The 7,500-nt window shown below is 61.8% G+C and overlaps 1 non-coding gene across 1 annotated transcript in view; it reads right to left on the reverse strand.

Annotated features, from left to right (window-relative positions):
- The window catches only part of LOC129357861 (18S ribosomal RNA), a 1,888-nt gene extending 1,317 nt beyond the window's left edge, over positions 1-571 (reverse strand). The window contains exon 1 of the ribosomal RNA XR_008605647.1: positions 1-571. This exon is cut by the window's left edge and continues 1,317 nt beyond it. This is a non-coding gene — a ribosomal RNA (18S ribosomal RNA).
- Between the last annotated feature and the right edge of the window lie 6,929 nt (positions 572-7,500).

Here is a 7,500-nt window from a genome sequence, read left to right on the forward strand (position 1 = left end):
GGCCTCGAAAGAGTCCTGCATTGCTATTTTTCGTCACTACCTCCCCGAGCCGGGAGTGGGTAATTTGCGCGCCTGCTGCCTTCCTTGGATGTGGTAGCCGTTTCTCAGGCTCCCTCTCCGGAATCGAACCCTGATTCCCCGTTACCCGTGGTCACCATGGTAGGCACGTAGCGTACCATCGAAAGTTGATGGGGCAGACATTCGAATGAGACGTCGCAGCCACGGAGGGCCAGCGATCGGCCCAAGGTTATCTAGAGTCACCAAAGCGGGCCGGGGCTGGAGCTCCCCCCACGGAGAGAGGAACCGCGCCCCGCATGGGTTTTGGGTCTGATAAATGCACGCATCCCCGACGGCCCCACGCCCCGCGAAGGACGAGGGGCCGGCTCAGCGCTCGTTTGCATGTATTAGCTCTAGAATTGCCACAGTTATCCAAGTAACGGTAGAGCGATCAAAGGAACCATAACTGATTTAATGAGCCATTCGCAGTTTCACTGTACCGGCCGTGTGTACTTAGACTTGCATGGCTTAATCTTTGAGACAAGCATATGCTACTGGCAGGATCAACCAGGTAGACCCCCAGCGGGCGGGCGGCCCCCCGGGAACGGAGGACGGCCCTCGGCTGCAGCACGAGCGCCCGTGTTGTTCTGGGTGCGGTGGGAGAAAGCGTGTGAGAAACGGTGACGTCTGGAGCCGCCGCCGCAGAAGCGGGGGAGACGGAGGGAGACGGTCCCGAGCCGGGACCGGACCCCCGCGGCGGGGCCCCAGCGGAGGACCGCTGGGAGAGACGGGGCGTCTGGGTCTCGCTGAGGAGGGACGGCCGCGGGCAGACGCGCAGCTCGGCTGCGTTCGCGCCCGGGCCTGGAGGCGAGCCTGCAGGCTGGAGGAACCGTCCGCCGAAGCGCCGGTGCTGGGCACCGAGGCAGGCGGGGGCCCTCCACGGCAGGCCACGTGTGCTTATCGGTCGGGTCGGAGACGCGGGCTGGGAGCCAGACTTCCGACGGGCACGTGGGACGGACCGTAATCCGCTCACGGTGCACTGCGGTCGGCTTGGCTGAAGCCAGACCCCGGGGGACACTGACGGAGCTCCAACAGAACCAGGGAGCCGTCCACGGACTAATTACAGCCCAGGACAGACTCACCAGAGCGGCCGGAGACCGCCAGCCAAGCAACAGGTAGATCCAGGGACTTTCAGAGCTTCTACACACATGGAACCGTGAGCGGGGAAAAACGATCAAAAATGACCAAAGACAACATAATTCACCCATGTAGCTTCTCACCTGAGGCCAGTGAAGGCCCCTGGATGGGTCAATGGTCAAAACTCCGCTCTTTTTACTGGTTCTCTGTGTCTCGAAAAACCCTCTCCTGAAATCCTGCCGGTGGGGTTTTGTCTTTCTGTGAACTGAAAGTACTATTTTCCCCGATTGGGCGGGGCTTAAGCGCGTGTCAAGGGGGGGCAATGCTTTGTATACCCGGAAACCCATTTTTCATTTCTCCCGGCTCCTGTGAGCGTGCTAAAAATCATTCGACCGCACAGGGCTGTGCTCCGGAACACGGGCTACCGGCCCGTGGTGCGTTTTTCCCGGATTTCGGCCTTTTTGACCGATTTTCGAACGCTTTTCCGGCGCGACTTCCGCCGCTTGCCTCGCAGCGGGGGAACCGCGTAGAGACGCGACACCCACCCGAATTGTTCTCCTGGCTTAGGCCTTCACGGGGATATATGGCTTCCCCGGGTTGAAAGCGTTTTCACCCGCTCTACCGGAAGTTGAAGTTGACCGGGCGGAAAAACGGCACTCTTTCGCGGCTTAAAAATCGGGGAAACGGTATAAAAATCAGAGACCCACGCCGAATTGTTCTCCTCAGCGAGACCTTTAAAAGCATGTATGGCTTGCCCGGGTGGCATTCATTTTTACCCGCTTTTCGCAAGTTGAAGTTGACCGACCGGAGCGAAAACTCACAGGCGGAATCCACCACTCAAGCACGGGGAGAGGAGCGAGACTGCAGCCTCTATGAGAACCGGGGGGCCACGCTCCGGAGCCACTCAACCCGGCAGAGGCTCCACAATCCCGGGTAACAGAGAACCGGGACAGCAGCCTCTCTGAGAACCAGGACCTGCTGCGGAGCTACTCACCCCAGCCTTGGCTCCACATCCCCGGGTAACAGAGAACCAGGACAGCAGCCTCTCTGAGAACCAGGAATCGGTAAAGTGTTTTTAATTCTACCCGGGACAGGGGACCAGAGCCCCGGGTAACTGAACTGGGACAGCAGCCTCTCTGAGAACCAGGACCTGCTGCGGAGCTACTCACCCCAGCCGTGGCTCCACATCCCCGGGTAACAGAGAACCAGGACAGCAGCCTCTCTGAGAACCAGGAATCGGTAAAGTGTTTTTAATTCTACCCGGGACAGGGGACCAGAGCCCCGGGTAACTGAACTGGGACAGCAGCCAAAATACTTACCCCAACAGTGGCTCCACGTCCCCGGGTGACAAACAAACATGGTGGAGACCCTGGTTCTTAGACAGGCTGCAGTCCTGGTTCTGCGTAACCCAGGTCACACGCAGTGACCAGGGTAACACAGAACCAGGACCGCAGCCTATCTGAGAACCAGGCCCTCCATCACAACCACTTACCCCAGCCTTGGCTCCACATCCCGGGTAACAGAGAACCGGGACCGCAGCCTCTCATACAACCAGGGCCTGCTGCGGAGCTACTTACCCCAGCCGTGGCTCCACATCCCCGGGTAACAGAGAACCAGGACCGCAGCCTCTCATACAACCAGGGCCTGCTGCGGAGCTACTTACCCCAGCCGTGGCTCCACATCCCCGGGTAACAGAGAACCAGGACCGCAGCCTCTCATACAACCAGGGCCTGCTGCGGAGCTACTTACCCCAGCCGTGGCTCCACATCCCCGGGTAACAGAGAACCGGGACCGCAGCCTCTCTGAGAACCAGGCCCTCCATCCGAACCTGCAGACCCACACTTAAGCCCCCTTCCACGGATTCAACCAACCAGTCACACGCCCAGCAGAGCCGTGCCCCTGGTAAGGGAAAATAAATAGAATTGTGGTCCTGGTAAGGCTCTGACACTTAGACTATCAGCCGGGGCTGCTGGACTTTGGTTATTTTCCTGACGCAGTGCCCCTGGTAAGGGAAAATAAATAGAATTGTGGTCCTGGTAAGGCTCTGACACTTAGACTATCAGCCAGGGCTGCTGGACTTTGGTTATTTTCCCGACGCAGTGCCCCTGGTAAGGCACTGGAGCTTCGGCTAAGGAGGGGCCTGCCCCCGTCGCCCGGTCCGCAAGCGGACCGGGCGACGGGGGCAGGAGGGTCTGTCCCTTCGGCCTGGCGAGCCGGCCCGGTTCAGCAGGATGGAGAACCGGGCCGGCTCGCCAGGCCGAAGGAACAGACCGGGGGAAGGGGCTGGACGGCCGGTCTGTCCCTTCAGCCTGGCGAGCAGGCCCGGTTCCGCAGGATGGAGAACCGGGCCGGCTAGCCAGGCCGAAGGGACAGACCGGGGGCGGGGGGGAAAGGGGGGAGAGGCACGGACCGGGAGTGCGGACCGCGTGTCGGGCAGAGGTACCGGCGTCCCCGGCCGACAGAGACCCGTGGAGGCAGCCTCTGTCACCAGCGGGAGCTGCTGCAGCGCCGGGGACACCGCCGGCACCACGCAGCCCATTTGCGTGACCCAATGTTCGGGGTGCCTAACCCCACTTAGGGTCCTAAGAGGGCTGCCGCACTTGCGGCCGGGTGACCGCCGATTCGGACGCCGTGGAGGGCGGCACCGCAGATGCGGGGGGCCGCCTGCTGGAAGGGACCGCCAATCCAGTCCCTGGATCCATCCCGGCTCTTGGGGCGGACTCTGCGCCCCGCCCGGCCGCAGGTGCGCTGCGGCCCGATTGCCCGCAGCTGCACCGCATCAGGCCTGATTAGGACGCCGGCTACTTGGCCAGGGGCATGTGCTCGCCGGCCTCAGTCGGAGTTTTGCAGCAGCAGGGTGAGGAGCAACATGACCGCGTCCAAGTTCGTGAACCGATGTCCCGTGTGCTCACGCAAGTCCTGGCGGCTGCGTGAGCACCTGGACGAGAAGCACAAGGTTAGGAATCCGGTGGAGCGTCGTGTCCTCCTGGCGTTCGCCAGGGGCCGGGTGAACGTCAAGGGGATGCCGTGTCCGGTGCAGCGCTGCGGGTACGACGGCCGCCGTGTGCAGCAGCACCTGCAGGAGTCCCACCGCGACATGGGTCAGCGGCAGAAGCGGCGTCTTCTGGCCGGCCTGCAGTGGCAGAAGACGCTGGAGAAGCTGCGGCAGCTGAGGCGCTCGGACCCCCACCCACCCATGGCTACCGGGCTGGACCTGCCGGAGGCAGGCGACAGGGCCCCGGCAGAGGCGGAGGTTCGGCCATCCCGCAGCTCACCTCCGCAACGCAGACCGGTGGTGGAGGATGAGGAGGAAGAGCAGGACGACGAGGAGGACATGCAGGCGGAGGACCAGGGGGCGCAGGAGGAGCCGGAGGAGCCTGAGCTGATGGAGGTAGACCACCACCACCACGACGGGGGCTCAGCTCCACCATCGCCGGGACCACCCTTGCCTCCCAGCCCCGACGAGCCACGTTCCCCGGAGCGGGGGAACCAGCAGGACCAGCAGGACCCGCAGGAGGGCGGATCCAGACGGCAGAGCCCGACCTCGACCACGCCTGCGGACCCCACAGAGCCCACCGAGCCCACCGAGCCCACAGAACCGGTGCGTACAACCGTACACTTTCCTGAGTGTGTCATGCAGTATTTGGGGGTACAGGAGGCACCTGGTGGGTGCCCTCCCGTCGAAGAAGCATGTGGAGAACGCCAGGTCCAAGATGGGCAGAGTGGACCAGTTCCTGCGCAGGATGGCCGAGGGAAAGAGCGGCCTGGAGACCTGGCGGTTCATGGTTGATGCCGACAGGGTCCTCGGCTGGCCGGCGGACCTGCTCAAGCAGGGCAAGCAGATAACGACAGTGAAGGTGTACCTGGTCAACACGGGTCAGTTCCTGACCTACTTCACGGAGACTCCGCCTGAGACCTCCACCGTGCCCCAGCATGGACTCGTCTCCGTCTCGCGGGCCCTGAAATCCGCCGCGGGGCAGATCTCAACCACGGTGGTGCTGCACCAGATACAGGTCAAAGACCAGAAGGAGAAACGCACTGTTTCAGCGCCGGTTCTGCGCAGGTGTCTGGAGGAGTGTCGCAGATGGATCCCGGAGCTTTTGCGCGACTCATCGCGGAGGAGGCACGACGTGGTCCTGCGATACCAGCTATTCGGTTGCTTCGCGCTGTTGGTCGCTTCTCTGTACGGCCACAGAGCAGGCGTGGTCCGCAACATGACAGCTGCTGAGGTACGAGAAGCCGAGGATGGACACCGGCGCGACTCCTCCGGCTATGTCATTAACGTAAGTGCCCCGTCCCAGCGAGCACTTCATCCCGGAGGCAGAACCAGGGGCCCTGGTAGCAGAGAACCGTGACTGCAGCCTCTCGGTTGAACCCATCAACCGAGAGGCTGCAGTCACGGGCCTCTGCGAACCAGGACCTCCAGCCCAACAACTTACCTTCCTTCCCCAGCAGAGAGCTCCACATTCCAGGTCAGAAACTCACCTCTGCTGTCCTCGTCTGTCTGTCCCTCCATCCCGCAGGTGAGACAACACAAGACGGCCAGGGCTTTCGGGAGCGCCCAGCTCTTCCTGACGCCGGAGGAGTTCGGATGGCTAAAGAGCTGGATGACCATACGCAGCAAGCTGCGCCCCCAGACCGACCTGGTGTTTTTCAACTGCAACGGAGGACCGGTACACAAGCTGACCTCCTTCGCCCGGGACGCATGGGCGAGGATGCGCCTGCCTGGATCCCCCTCCCTGACCGACATACGCACCGCGGTAGCCACGATGGTAGGTAGACCTGAGCTTCGTCCCCAGCCTTGAGCTTTCTCCACGGTCCCTCTCACTCTCTCTCTCTCTCTCTCTTCACAGGCGAGGGACACCCAGTGCACGGAGGTCCGAAGGCAGATGTCACACTTGATGTGTCACGACACCAGAACCGCGGACCGTTTCTACGCGATGCAGCTGAGTGTGACCCAGTTGGCCGCCATGCGCAGGACCTTCGACGTGTCCAGGGGCGACGCTGAGCAGACTGTGGATGAATAATGTGTGCTGGTTCAATAAAGCCTCCTTAAACGACTCTTGCCCGTGTTTTGTGCTTGTTTTATGGGTAAAATCCTGTTCTTCCGTGAGAACCAGGAACGGTTAAAGGGGCTGATGCGGAGCTACTCATCCCCGCAGTGGCTCCACATCCCCGGGTAACAGAGAACCAGGATGGCAGCCTCTCTGAGAACCAGGGCCTGCTGCGGAGCTACTCACCCCAGCCGTGGCTCACATCCCGGGTAACAGAGAACCAGGATGGCAGCCTCTCTGAGAACAAGGGCCTGCTGCGGAGCTACTCACCCCAGCCGTGGCTCCACATCCCCGGGTAACAGAGAACCAGGATGGCAGCCTCTCTGAGAACCAGGGCCTGCTGCGGAGCTACTCATCCCCGCCGTGGCTCCACATCCCCGGGTGACAGAGAACCGGGACAGCGGCCTCTGTGAAAGATTGTACATATGGTATGGCTGCTGCTGCTCCGGGATGCATCTCCGGGCATCTCCGGGCCGATTCTCCAGCCTGCTGCTCGGGGCTGCATCTCCGGCCGCATCCCCGGGCCGATTCTCCAGCCTGCTGCTCGGGGCTGCATCTCCGGCCGCATCCCCGGGCCGATTCTCCAGCCTGCTGCTCGGGGCTGCATCTCCGGGCATCTCCGGCCGCATCCCCGGGCCGATTCTCCAGCCTGCTGCTCGGACATCCATGCTGTTGGCAGATCTGGTGCATGGGACATGCCCTGGAGCGGTCCACGGCCGAAGGCACGCTCATATTCAGGGCTAGGTGGTCTTACAAAACCTTCTGTTGTAATCCTGCCGGCGGGGCTTTGGACATCTGTGTGCTCAAAGTGCTATTTTCCCCGATTGGGCAGGGGCTTAAGCGCGTGTCGAGGGTGGCCGATGCTTTGTACACCTGGAAAGCCATTTTTCATTTCTCCCGGCTCCTGTGAGCGTGCTAAAAATCATTCGACCGCACAGGGCTGTGCTCCGGAACACGGGCTACCGGCCCGTGGTGCGTTTTTCCCGGATTTCGGCCTTTTTGACCGGTTTTCGAACGCTTTTCCGGCGCGACTTCCGCCGCTTGCCCCGCAGCGGGGGAACCGTAGAGACGCGACACCCACGCCGAATTGTTCTCCTGGCTTAGGCCTTCACGGGGATATATGGCTTCCCCGGGTTGAAAGCGTTTTCACCCGCTCTACCGGAAGTTGAAGTTGACCGGGCGGAAAAACGGCACTCTTTCGCGGCTTAAAAATCGAGGAAGCCGCGGAAACGGGCAGGACCCGCGCCGAATTGTTCTCCTCAGCGAGACTTTAAAAGCATGTATGGCTTGCCCGGATGGAATTCATTTTTAC

This window comes from Poeciliopsis prolifica, unplaced genomic scaffold, assembly GCF_027474105.1.
Source record: "Poeciliopsis prolifica strain line A6 unplaced genomic scaffold, Auburn_PproV2 SCAFFOLD323, whole genome shotgun sequence".
Classification (NCBI taxonomy): domain Eukaryota; kingdom Metazoa; phylum Chordata; class Actinopteri; order Cyprinodontiformes; family Poeciliidae; genus Poeciliopsis; species Poeciliopsis prolifica.